A 9,935-nucleotide genomic window follows, 5' to 3' on the forward strand; every position below is an offset into this window, starting at 1 on the left:
ATAACCATCTTTTGTTTTTTCACTAAAATTTTTTGAGAATCTTTTTCCTAATCATAACCACTAGGGGAGAGTGCCTAACCTCAACCTTTATTTTTCTGTTCTAACCTGTACATGGCCTCTCCCCTAACCTCAACCTCATAGGAGAGAGTGCCTAACCCTTATTTTTAACCCTTACCTATCCTTTAACCCTTTGTAAAACCTCTTTCCTAATCTTAACCTACAGGGAAATATGTTTAATTTTAACCATTTAATTTCTCTTTTTTTTTTTATTATTGTTTGTTTTGTTTTTTTAAATAATTGGAGTTATAAGAATCCCTCAAGGAGAAACGAGTATATTAAAATGACACCTTCTGATACCTGTTGCCAGAGCTGCTTTTTCTATTAAAACATTTTATTTAAAAAGCTTCAGTCCCCTAACCTAACACATTGTCAGACGCACCCATCAGTTACTAGATCCCCTGCAATTTGCTTATCAGCCCAGCGCAAGATGTATGAAAAACAAGGTTTTTTTATCTTGATGCCTCAAAAACACGTCAAAATCTTAAGGTGAAGGTGGGCGCTTCTCCTTCTGATAAAATTACCAACACTGGATCTCCCCAAGTTTGTTTTATCTCCCTTGTTGTTTATTTTATACACCAACAACTGTACCAGCTCTCACCCTGACAACACAGCTCTGGTCAGCCTCCTCCAGGGTGATGAGCAGGAACATGGCCCAGTTTTAAATGAGTTTCTTAACTGAGGTGTTTAACAGGAGATGGGACTTTTCATACCAAAGACAAAAGAGATTATTGATTTTAGAAGAAACAAAAACACCCTGTCTGATAACCAGCAGAGGGCAGCCCATACAGTCTGTCACTGAGTACAAGTATCTGGGGATGGTTGTAGATAACAGGTTGAAGTGGGATCAGTGCACAGAACTTATCCAGAAAAAAAAGGCAGCAAAGGCTTTATTTTCTGAAAAAGCTGGTCTCATTTGATGTTGACCGCAGATTGCTCAAGATGCTTTATAGTGCCTTTGTGGAGAGTGTTTTAACATTTTGCATCATATACTGGTTCGGCAGCGCAACAGAAGCACAAAAGAAGACACTCAGGAAAATAGTAACCACTGCCAGTAAGCTGCTAGGCATCAACCTGAATAGCCTAGAACACATCTACAGAGTGAGATCCCTCAGCAAATGAACTGCTACCCTCAGGTCGTAGGTTAGTTGCCCAGCCCGTTCTAGAAACAGAACAAAACATTCATTCATACCACATCTAATCAGTTCTTTAAACAAAACACTTGAAAGGTAATGATAGGTTTTAATTTTTTGCTAGTTCTCTGCTCAGCAGGTCTGAACAGAGAGAACACATCATCTTCTCTTTATGAGAAGATGTCTTATTTCAGTAAGTTTTTATTGTATTTATTTCCCCTTCTTCCTGACGGACATTACTGACCACCATGCACCGATGCTATGTGTTGTGATGGGATGTTGATGTCTAGTCTATCCAGTGTTCAGTTTCCTTGTCTGATGCCACATATTAGCCTACATTTGGAGCCATGTGCAATTCTAAAACTGATGTGACTGGTGTTCATACCGTTAAGTATTTATTTTGTGTGGTCATATGGTCATGCCAGTGGAGGATGACATGTTCACTCACTGGGAAAAAAGTTTCCCCAAAGGGACAATAAAGTATCTATTCTAGCTCTTACATAGCTCATGCTATTTTGGCCCTAATGCAGCCACCTGTCCCAGTCTATAGTCAGCACCAAAATATATCTAACAAAAGATGACACATTACAAGCAGCACCAATGGTATGGTATAATTTTCCTGTCTCCTAATTGGCTGTGGTCGTGGTTGCCTGGTAATGTCAAAACATAACAATACAACATTAGATACAGTTTGAATTTCTACCTCTCGTTTTTATCTGCTAGGTTATTTGATCAACCCAGTACAACAACATATCAGTCTAATGATACTGTTTTCCCTCCAAAAACAGTTACATGATAATATCAATAATAGTATTATTAAGTACGTACAAGTTTTATGTCAGTTTAAACCTTTAATTCAGGAACAGAGACATCTGTGTCTCAAATAAAGTTAATTTTCTCCTGATCTGTCATCAGCTTGTGAAAATCGATACATTATTTATTTCCATGACTATAAAGGTGAAAGAACCAGTCTGATGTCGCCACTCTATGCAAAGGGCAGATGATGGTATGGGCCTTGGAAACTTTTAAAGATGTTTCACATAGTATGGTCAGCAGGCTGGAGTACGTGCTCAAAAGGTGATATTTTATTAACAAAATACTATGACACGGGGGAAAAAAAAAAAAAAAAAAAAAAAAAAAATGTATCCCAGGTAATTCAAAAAAGAACCTAAGCCATTACAAACACATTTTTAAACTGCAGCCTCACAGCAAGCTGCCACCAAATGGCTTGCATTTAATCTTTTCCTTCAACTAAGTGGAGCATACCACCATCTCAGGTAAGTAGGGGGGGGGGGGGTCAGCTAAAATGCTAGACATCCCAAGCACCCAACCCCACACTACCAATACACACACACACACACACACACACACACACACACTAAATCCTCCTAAAAAGGACCTGATAGCACATACCTGTTTCCTCTCTCCCTGGCTGAGCGGCTGATGAACCCCACTCAGACAGACAATTGAAAATATACAAAGTGGGCTGACCCTTCTGACAAACCACACAAAAATCTCTCAAAACTCAAAAAACAAACCCTGAAAAAATTAATAGAAACATTTACCTAAAATACCAATACTCCAACAATGATAATAACACAATGATAATGTGTGGTATCTGGGCTCAGTGAAAAGGAGATGGAGCAACCTTTTCACACAGTCATAATCTGCGATTACATTCACTTGGAATGAATAGACTCAGACCTGCTACTAGTCTCTTAAAAGGGACAGGGAGTTGTTGAAACCCATGTGACAGATACAGGAAAGTGCACTGTCTCTATTCTCAACTGTCTCTGGTGCTATTCATAGCTGCTAGTTTCTTTAGCAGTTACTGATGACTTCTCTCCCTCCCTCTCTCACCTGCTCTCTCTGCTTGTGTCTTATATTTAGTTATTTCTCGGTCTCCTTTAGTAATAATGATACATGTAATTAAAGCAGTTTATTTGCCGTAACAGACTATTACTAAATGCATTACTAAATGCATTACAAAACAAGTGACAAACAGCCCAAAATTTTGCTTCAGAAAGTAGCCACATGGTCAAACACTTAAAGTTGAGCCAGTGACTGGTATAGCTTACAGTTGTCTACATCAACCGTGCAGTCTCTGTCAAATAAAGATCATATCCTACTGTTGATGTATTTTTGGGAGTTTAAGCCTTAATTATCATGTACAAAATAGATTTTGCTCATTTACCAATAGCAGCATAATGCTCCCTTCACCTCAGCACAGAACACACTGAGCCTAATTGTTGCAACTAGACATAGTCCTATATTCTAGTTTTGAGGGTAGATTGGTTGGTTTATTTAATTTAGAGAACAACTTTTTCAATTTTGTGTAAAGATTTGTTGATATTAAATCATTTTATAGACCACAAACAAACTGACTGTGTGAAAATACCCTAAAGCATGCATGTGTGGCATTGTTTGTCGTTGTAAACAGTCAGTGCTGAGGAGTGTTGTAAAGTGTTAATGTTGTTTAATCTGTAGAGTATTAAACATCTGAGTAAGCATACCAGTATCAAAGTTAATAAATGTAACTTTATTTTTGTATAAATAGTTATGAGAGAGATGCCCTTTTTTGTCACTTGAGCACCTGCCCCTGAAAATATCTGTGCAAGGCCCTGTTATGCAGGTATTTATCCACACACAGATTGCAAATGTAATAGTTAAAATTACTGACATAAGTCTGTGAGTATAGACAGTTCTTGGGTAAAACCACATCTCGACCCTTACGCTACTGACTGTGCACCATCCTTCAAACCTGATGGGCAGATCAGCCGACAGGAATCCTTGCAGTTGAACTGGTTTTTGCTGCTGCACTCTGATGAGGAAGCAACGTCCCAGGTAGAGGCAGTCCTCCCTAGGTTTTGTTCAGTGATGCCAACTGACCAAATAGAAGGCACCACCCACCCTCATTCAAAATTACCTTCTGAGTTTTAATCTCATAAATGCAGCTGGACTGAGAGCAAACACCTCAGACAAGGAGATTAAAAATTGTTCGAGATAGGTAAGTGTAAATATTTTGTATTGTTAATTACATTTACATTATATGTATATGTGGATTACACAGTAATTTGTGGTGTGGGGCTAGTTAATTTATTAAAAAAAAAAATAAAAAAATATGAGTAACAGTAATATAAATAGGTACTAAAACCAGAAATGAGCTATGGGAGAGTAGGCCTCTGTAGACCTGTTACTGTGATGCTCTGACACTTCCAATATCTTCCCGATAAGGTCAAAGGGTGTGTTCATGACAGCCAGGTCTGTCAGTTACTTTACAGCCTACTACTGTTTTCTTTGTGTTTAGCCATTTCATTTTTTTGGGACAGATTTTATACTTTCAGGTGAACTTTGCTTAAGACAAATTTTCACAGCAGAAATGTTAATAAAATAAAATCTTTTATTTATAAACACCTTTCAAGATATCCAAGGACACTTTACAAAATGAAAACATTCAGAAACATGAAGATAAAACACTGAAAAGATAATATACTATTGTATTAGTATTGTCATCGCAGGAAAAGCACAGGTATAAAGACTTGATTGATAGCTGTGTATCAGTACGATCAGTAGGGACAATAGCTGTGTCCTGAAACTGGCACACCCATAGTCCAACTGGCAATAACATTAAACTCTTGATTACAAATGAAAATGTCTGCCATGAGAAAAGTCTGTAGAGGCTGAAGATTGATCTTGTCATGTCTGTCATCATGACATAGCCTACATGCCTATGTTGCTATTTCTATTAGGACCAGTTAGGCCACTTCATCACAACAGTCGCAAGGTGTGGTAAACCAGCTTAACAGCTTAGCCTGTACAATGTGCAGTCCCCTAATATTACTTTATTTCTTTCAGTATTGTTGATGTACATTGACAAGTCAAGAGTTGAAGAACTTACCATTGCTGTCATGGCTGATCAAGGTGAAATGAAGGTAAACGGTTGAAATAACTGCCATTTTTATGTTGAGTGAAACCAGGGCTTTTTAAAGTGTGGCACAGTGAGCCTCCCCTCAAACAACATAAAACCAGCTGTGTACCCCCCTGCCACTCAAAAAAACCTGTATCATTGGTACATATCCTAAACATCTTTTGAAACATCTTAATTTTTTAACATCTTTTTATATCATTTATCGACTTTCAACATCTTTTGAACATGGTTCCATATCATACATTGTAAAGCCTTTTTGTGCAATTTTACTTATTCAAATAATTATTGAACACATCAAAATAAGTCATATACTAAACAAAGTCATAACCATGCATCATTCATAGTGCTGACCTGTCTCAACATCGATAAATCCTTTCCATAGTCTCTTAACAAAAAGGCTAAATAATTTTTTGCCAAGAGCTATGTGAATTTGTGCACTGCGCTCTACTCCACAAAGTAACAGCACAACACAACATTAGACATCTTTTATATTAGGCCTATATAAGAAGTGTTTTTATAAAAAAAAAAAAAAAAAAAAAAAAAAAAAACCCAAACACACACACACACACACACACACACACCAATCCCCAGTTCATTATTGAACTGTGGAAAAAATTTTGTGATGAATGGGAAACATTGCGGCAGATTTACTGGGTGTCAAGAAAGAATGATTCTCTGCAGAGTCTTATGTGTCACAAACATCTCTTAACATTGTGCAATACACAACATGCCACAAAGAATGCTCCAACTTTCTGTGGGCGGTATTTTAATGATCCGCCTGACTTATCCAAACATCTGAACCGCATTTTCAGTCCTAGTGTAGTGTGCCTGGTGATAGGGCCCTGCCTTTGACGTGCATGGGTGGCTATTTATTGCATAAGTACCCCCCACAAGTAGTGGCAAGACGACTAGGGATGAGTTGAGTTAGTTAAGTCTTGTGTCAAACAGATAGGGTTGGGGAGGGTGTTTCCGGTGGCTGTCCCCTACCTTGTATTGTACCCAGTGGTGCCAGTACTAATATCCATTTGTTTTTAAAGTTTCAGGAACAACTAGAGCAGAGTACTGACTGCCTCCTGTCAGTCTTGCTGTGACAACCAGTGTTCTCCTGTGTCTGTCTTCTCCCCCTGTGCCCCCTCCCCTCTGTGTCTGTTTTCCTCCCCCCCCCCCCCCCCCCCCCAGCCCCACCCTATCCCCTCTTTAATTTCTCAAACCCCTGACCCCTCACCCTGAGCCCAGTTCTGCCGGACTCCCTTTCTAAAAGGGAGTTTTTCCTCCCCCCTGTTGCCAAGTGCTTGCTCTCTGTGGGAACTGTTGGGTTTCTCTATAAAAATCAGTAAGGTCTCAACTTTACCTTGAGATAATGTATATTATGATTTGATGCTATACAAATAAAATGTAACTGTCTTAATCAAATTGACTTGCCTTCAATATGATCTGTTTCCTATAGTACTTGCATGATTTTGAATAGATGTATTTTATGAAATTCTTACAAATCTTAAGGTTGATTGAATTTACTTTATTCCATGATTTTGATGCACAATTACTGTGTGGTATATTTCCAATGTATTCTTTGCTGGTTTCCTTTAGTCTATCAAGTAGTGAGTAAATTATGCTTTTGTGGAAAATAAAAACACTCTCCCACTCCATTTTCTGTTATTAATAAGTGTAAAACAATTTTTTTCGGACTCCACCTCTATCATCCAGATATGGAAAGAAGTGTTTGGGCTAGAGACACACACCCAGTGGCCCGTTTCAAGCAAAAATAGAAATGATCTGAAGTCTTTTCCTGTTGTGAGCTATGACAAAGGACCTTTTGCATCAACGCCATCAAAGACAACTCACTTGGGAGTTATGCCTCCTGAACTGTCAAGACAGTGTCCCAGTGTCTCATGAGTCATTAACTCACAAGGGAAAACTACAATTTCTTTTTCCATGTTGAAATCTTATTCCAGTGTTTGTTCCACCAAGATGTGGGTGAGACTCCATTTGATGCAAGAGCTAAGAGCTACAAGAAAGTGATTTTTGTTGTCATATTTTCTTCCTGAATATATTAATAAAGGGACTGACATTGATTTGGAACAAGTCTATACTCTGAAAAACTGTAAAAAGTAAACGTATCTCATATTTTATTAGTGTAGGAGTATTTTTCATGATGATCCATTTCTCTGAGACAGGATTGAAATGGCCTCCAATTCTGAAAGTATCTCAGGAGAGACATGAGATATGTTGTCCATCTGATCCTACAGATGGGGAGCCATTTTGGCCAAAGATCAACAAACTGCCCATCATTTCGGCCGATGAATAAGTCCATGACTTTCCTGAAAACTGGACCAACTTGAAGAGGTACCTCCATTGGATGATTTGCCGCTACCTCCAGAGCCTAACAAGGTCCTGATTGAAGACTACATCATTGGGTCCTGTCCATGCATCATTTAAGAAGAGAATATGTCAGCTGGCTATAGTTCACCTTCCACTGAAACAGTGTCCCGCCACTGACTAATATATACTATTAAAAAGGAAATGATTGACTTACTACTTTTGTCGGTCTGATTTTGAAGATGTGACAGCAAGACAGCTGACATACAAGCCCAAAGCCTCCTTTCCTTAAGACTTCTACATGAGCTACGAGCTACAACTCATTCCATCTCTACCTCCCAATGCCAAAATGCCAAAAACTGTCAGCACACAATGACCTCACATGGGTTTAACTTTAACCCTCGTATTATGTTGGAAAAACACAAAAAAAAAAAAAAAAAAACCACACACAACATTATGTTGCGGGTCATTTTGACCCGTACTGTGTAAATGCATGCAAAACAGTTAAGAAAAACAAGTTAAACCAATAACCAATTTATTTTAGATTATATAAATATTTAGAAAAGTGACATACAATACTTTTTTTTTTCCAACACTATATTTAAGTTTTTACCTCTTCACAAACATTTCTTTTTAACTAACATGCGCCATTTTCTCAGATTTTCAGCGTTCAACATTTTCAATGTTCTCCACATGATGATGGGCAGAATGTTACTGTGTGCTTTCTGCAGATGTAATTCTTGCATTTCACACAAGAGGTACTTGCTTTACTGTCCTCTCGGGAGGGACAGACCTGGCATCTTTTCCTTTTCACTTGTGTCCACTGGATGTTGGTTGGGTGACCTGAGCTTGACCTTTTCAATGACAGCTGTTGCTGCTGGGGATCGAGCTGGCCTGGCTTGCGTCTGGATCTTGGGAGTGACAAGTGCTTTGCTGAGTTCTTCCAGGAAAAGCAGACGTCGGTACAATTTGCCGGCATTCCATTGCTGGTTGATTTCAGTCCACAGGACATAGGCATCGTAAGCAGACACGTCCACAATGTTGTAGAAAATCACCAAAATCTGACAGTCTGCCTCGGCTTTGGTGTGGTGATGTTGACCATTTTATATTACCATCCTTAGATGCCCATGTCCCCTCTGTGGATGATGATTACTGCATTCCTTGGTTTTCATCTGTTGAAGGGACAACGGCAGACTTGTCCTCTGAATCCTCCTCATCGTAGAAAAATTGACAATCTGGATCAGCAATAACATTGTCCTCTGTCTCTGAAATCTCTTCCTCTACATCACTATCCCAGTTCAAAATCTGTGATAAAGCTTCCTCAGCTATAATCCATCGGGAGCTCATTTTTGATGAGTTTGTCAAAAAGATGACATGAGAACAGTGACAAGGACAAGTGTGAGAAAGTTCCCTCTCTTCACACACCTGGGTCTGGGTCTCAGAGGCAATCAAAATACAAGTACATCAAAGAGACATGTTTATTTTGGATCTGAACAGCTACTTACCCACATTAAAGTGTCTGGGTCAAAATGACCTGCAACATCATCTTTGTATACAAACTCTGCACAGACACTACACATCAAAGTGTCCAGATTTTACAAACCAGTTCATGACCCTAGATGAGGAAAAGTCACCAGATTTCCTGAAGGAAAAAAAAAAAAAAAAAAAATAAATAAATATACTACTACTACTACTACTACTACTACTACTACTACTACTACTACTACTACTACTACTACTACTACTACTACTACTACTACTACTACTACTACTACTACTACTACTACTACTACTACTACTACTACTACTACTACTACCACCATCATCATGAATCCATGTGTTCACCTCTTTCATTGCTAGTCTTAGGACCACAATGTCTAGCGCTCCAGTATTTTCAAGTGTATAGTTCTCCTTGTGGTTTTAATCTCTGCTGTTTATTCTGGACCTTGACTTTGCCTCCTCCTCTTTGGATTTCATTTGCCTGATCCTGACCGGGTGTCCACTTACCACCTTTCAAGACTGTTTTGGATCAAGACAAGTGGTTGCTGAAAAAGGTAGCCTGAGGGGTTTTCACTAATTGATTTAAAAATGTTTTCATATCAGAAGAGGGACCAGTGTGAGCACATCTAGGCAAAGGTACTAAACAACTGGTTCTCATTTAAACCAACATCCGTCCCTTGTGTTCAGGGTGGTTTTCCATTGAATTCAGCTGCTTCAAAAACAATTTAAGTCATGGCACTTCAATAAATGTATACAAATTTCTGATGTTGTTTAATGTGTCAGATTATGTATGAGCCTGGCATGGGCTTAATAGGCACCTCATAAACCGTTCAAGCCAATTGGTGTTCCAAATTGGATAACACACAAACCAGTACTTCATTTGATTTCAAATTATTATTTTTTTTTTTTAAAAATACCACCACCCTTCTACCTGCTCTGTGCCCAGCATACAAAAAGGATTTCAAAGAAAAACAAGTGTTGTGTCGAAGAGACCTTGTCAT

The 9,935-nt window shown here is 38.6% G+C and overlaps 1 long non-coding RNA gene across 1 annotated transcript; it reads left to right on the top strand.

Annotated features, from left to right (window-relative positions):
* Nucleotides 1–2,412: 2,412 nt before the first annotated feature.
* On the top strand, nucleotides 2,413–8,077 carry LOC139624917 (uncharacterized). Its single transcript, XR_011691781.1, has 3 exons — nucleotides 2,413–4,197; nucleotides 5,046–5,122; nucleotides 7,365–8,077. It is a non-coding gene; the product is annotated as an uncharacterized lncRNA (long non-coding RNA).
* Nucleotides 8,078–9,935: the final 1,858 nt, after the last annotated feature.

Source organism: Trachinotus anak, unplaced genomic scaffold, assembly GCF_046630095.1.
Source record: "Trachinotus anak isolate AG129_WGS33_773 ecotype Australia unplaced genomic scaffold, CSIRO_AGI_Tana_v1 ptg000001l, whole genome shotgun sequence".
NCBI classification, from domain to species: domain Eukaryota; kingdom Metazoa; phylum Chordata; class Actinopteri; order Carangiformes; family Carangidae; genus Trachinotus; species Trachinotus anak.